Here is a 4,414-nt window from a genome sequence, read left to right as displayed (position 1 = left end):
ATTGGATCTGGTCCATGCTGAATAATTTTTCACCAAAAGGATTTGAAGTATGATCGTGGAGAACCAAAAAGCTTATATAACAGCAAAGAGGAATACTGTTTTGATGATAACAAGTTGCTGAAACTGGTGTTTTAGCAACAGAAAAATGAACGATACGTTGCTGAAACAGGTGTTTCAGCAATGGGAAAAATCAATGATACGTTGCTGAAACAGGTGTTTCAGCAACGGGAAAAATCAGAGAAATGGGATAAATGACTTAGGTCTGTAAATGGAGAAAATATTTGATAGGGGGTAATTTCAGCAGTAAGGGGTGGGAAATACTGATTGAAGGAGGATATCTCAGAGATGGTGGGAGTGGGAAAAATGGGAAAAAAAATGGAAATAATATGGGTATGGAGGGATATTGCTTAGGAAAAAGGGTAAAATGATGGGAACAAGCTTCTGTGATTAAAGCTTCAGATCTTCTCATGATGAATCTGTCCTCCTTATTGCTTTTTCCAGGATCTGCAAAATTCAATTGTAATATGCCAATCCTTGACAGGGATTATTAGTGCTAAATCTAATCTAATACTAAAAATATAGTGCAGAAAATTAAGTGTTGTGAAGAGCAGAAGACTCCCCTAGAAAAAGATAATGAATATCAGTCATGCAAGCAGTCTTGAAATCCTCTTTAGAAACAGGGCGTTTATATAGACGGAGCCTATGGCCATTGACTAGTAGAGGTGTTTTAGCATCATCAATTTTACAAGTCTTACCGTTCCGTTTGGAAAAACATCATCTACTTCATATGGTCCAAGCCAGCGTGTACGTAGCTTACCCTGAAAATTTTCAAACCGAGAGTCATACAACAAGGCCCAATTACCTTTTTGGAACTGCTTGTGTTTGATAATTTTGTCATGCCACTTCATCCTTTGTTGCTGTATCATGTTTGTTTGATGAATGGCATCTAATCTCTTTTCATCCAACTCCAAAAGCTGCTGCAATCTAGCTGTCTGCACATCATTCAAATCAAGATTAACAGCTAAAGCAGTCCTTAAATTTTTAATTTCAAATTCCACAGGAAAAACAACATTTTTACCATAAACCAATTCATAGGGAGAAAAACCTGTAGTGTTTCTCCAAGTAGTTCTGTAAGCCCATAATGCCTCAGGGAGCCTTTGGGACCAATCCTTTCGGTTGTCCTTCACTGTTTTAGTTAGAATGGCTTCTAAAACTTTGTTTGTGCTTTCCACCTGCCCATTGGCCTAGGGGTGGTATGGTGTAGTCATTCTATGTTGAATATGATATTTGTGAAGGGTAGATTTAAAACCATGAGAATTGAATGGAGGTCCTCCATCAGTAACTAGCTCTCTAGGAATTCCAAATCTCGTGAAAATCTCTTCAAATAAGAAAGCTAGAACAGCCTCTTCATTGGCTCTAATAAGTGCTTTGGCCTCCACCCACTTAGTCATATAGTCTGTACAGACTAATATATAGGTTCTTTGATTGGATGGAGGGTTAATGGGTCCTATGAAGTCCAAGGCCCATCTTTCAAATGGTTCAGAAACTACCTGGGGGTTTAATGGCATTTGGTCTCTATGATTGGGTTGACCCATTCTCTGGCAGCTGTCACAAGCCCTTACATATTTCTTTGCATCCTTGAATAATGAGGGCCAATAGTAACCCATCCTCAGAATTTTGTGTGCTGTTCTCTTATCAGCGAAATGGCCTCCACAAGGGCCATCATGACAAGCTTTCAATATGTCATACACTTCATCTTCTCTAATGCATCTTCGGATCTCCTGATCAAGCCCAGTATAGAAAAGACACCCGCTTATCCAGCTGTACCTGGCACTTTGTTGAACAATTCTTCTCTTTTCTCTATATGACAGGTGTGCTGGTAGTTTTCCTGCAACCAAATAATTAGCAATATCTGCATACCATGGAGAGTGAGTAGAAACTGCAAACAAATATTCGTCAGGAAAACTATCATCTACTGGAATATCATTGTCAGTTTTTAACCGTGAAAGGAAATCAGCCACCACATTTTCTTTACCAGGCCGATCTACAATTGTGATATCAAATTCCTGCAATAGTAATAGCCATCTGGTAACTCTAGCATTTGTGACAGATTTGTTCATTAAATATTTAATAGCTGAATGATCAGTGTGCACAAAAGTAGAATAACCAGTGATATAGTGTCGGAATTTATTAATGGCATAGACTACTGCAAGAAATTCTTTCTCGGTAACTATATAGTTAAGCTCAGCAGGGGTCATATTCTTACTGATAAAGTATATAGCATAAGGAAGATGATTTTCCTCTTGTCCCAAAACTGCTCCAATAGCAATGTCTGAAGCATCAGAAGATATGTGAAAAGGAAGATTCCAATCAGCCCCCCTCAAAATAGGAGCAGTAGACAACTGATGCTTTAGTTCTTCAAAAGCTTTCTGACAAGAATTAGTCCACTTAAATTCAACATTTTTCATAAGCAATACAAATAATGGAGAAGTTATTTTAGAGAAATCTTTAATAAATCTCCTGTAATAACCAACATGTCCTAGAAAACTTCTCACATCAGTTTGAGTTTTAGGAACAGAAAGATTCTGAATGACCAATATTTTAGATTGATCTACCTGAATACCTTGAGATGAAATAAAATGTCCAAGCACTATTCCTTCACTCATCATCATATGGCATTTTTCGGTACTTAAGGAGAGGTGAGCTTGTATACATCTTTTAAGTACTTTCTCAAGGTTTTGTAATGCCTCTTCGAAAGACACACCATAGGGGGTAAAATCATCCATAAATATTTCCATAGAATCATTCAGCATATCGGAAAAAATTCCTATAACAGCTCTCTGAAAAGTTGCTGGTGCATTGCACAACTCGAATGGAAGAACTCTATAGGCAAAAGTTCCCTAGGGGCTGGTGAAAGTGGTCTTGTCTTGGTCTTGGGGTGCAATTCTTATCTGATTATACCCACTGAATCCATCTAGAAAAGAAAAGAATTTCTTCCCTGCAAGACTGTCCAACACCTGATCAATGAAGGGTAAGGGAAAGTGATCCTTTTCGGTAGCTTTGTTTAAAGCTCTATAGTCGACACATACCCTCCATTTCCCGTTTTTCTTAGGAACAATTACTAATGGGGAAACCCATTCACTGTCAGATATGGGGTATATAAATCCTGCATTAAGCAATTTTTGAAGTTCTTCCTTAACAATTTCTCGTAAATTAGGATTCATTCGTCTTTGGGGTTGACAAACAGGTCGGCATCCCTCTTTAATGTAAATTCGATGAGTACATAATTCAGAAGAAATACCTTTCATATCTGTGTAATCCCAGGCAAATGCCTCCTTATATTCATGCAATAACTTCATTAATTGTTGTGTTTCAGCATCTGTTAGATCAGGATTTATGTTTAATGTCTTGCCGGGTTCAATTTCGATTGTTATGCTTTTAGATGAGATCGTGGTTAAAGTCTGAGATGAATCTTCAGATTCAATCTTTTCTTGTGCATCAGTTTCAAAAATTGCAGTTAATTGATTGTGTGTTTCAACAATGACAGAAGAAGGTTCACAAATAAAATTATTGATTATCTCATCCTCTGTATTGTCTTTAAGAGTTAAAGCTTGTCCTATAGTTAGAATAGGCTGAACAGCATTATCATCATAATCCATCCATATAGAATCTTCATTATTAACTACTGGCGTAGCGTGAGGATAAAGAGTTAACTGTTTTGTTTCATAACCATTAGAAATTGTCATTGAACCAGATCTGCAACTAATAAATGCATCAGCTGTGGCCAACCATGGCCTTCCTAGAATTAAGGGATGTCCCCCCAGCTTTGTTTTAGTCTGCAATACAACAAAATTAGCTGGATATTTCCAGGATTCAACTGAAATAAGTAAGCCTTCAACAATTCCTTCTGGTTTAATTGTGGAACGGTCAGCTAACTCTAAAATGGTGGGTGTATCTCTGATTGTGTTATTCAGCTGTAACAATTGTGAAGTTTCCAGAGTCATTATATTAATTGCTGCACCTAAGTCTACCAGAACTCGGGGAATCATTGTTTTACCAATCTGAACTGTGACAGTAGGATGGCCGGGATCACCATATTTTACAGGAGGGGCTTTTCCGGACATTAATGCAGACAAGTCTCTCATCACATGTACTGTAAGGGGGTCCTTGGTTTTCCTACCAGGTTTCTTAACACAAATATCCCTTAATGTTCTGGCATAAATTGGTACATCTCTTAATGCTTGTAAAAGTGGAATTTTAATATACAAATTTTGCAATTCCCCTATAAAATTAAAAGCAGGTGTTTCAGCTGTTCTGGTTAAAACCAAACGCTCGGGGAATGGTGGTTCTGTTATTTCAACATTCTTGTTAGGAGGTGGTTGAGCTTCTTTTTGTTTCTCGGTTTCATTTTTAT

The sequence above is a fragment of the Pinus tabuliformis genome, chromosome 9 (assembly GCF_031772625.1).
Source record: "Pinus tabuliformis cultivar Carrire ecotype Pingquan chromosome 9, CPIR1, whole genome shotgun sequence".
NCBI classification, from domain to species: domain Eukaryota; kingdom Viridiplantae; phylum Streptophyta; class Pinopsida; order Pinales; family Pinaceae; genus Pinus; species Pinus tabuliformis.
This window is presented reverse-complemented; position numbering follows the sequence as displayed.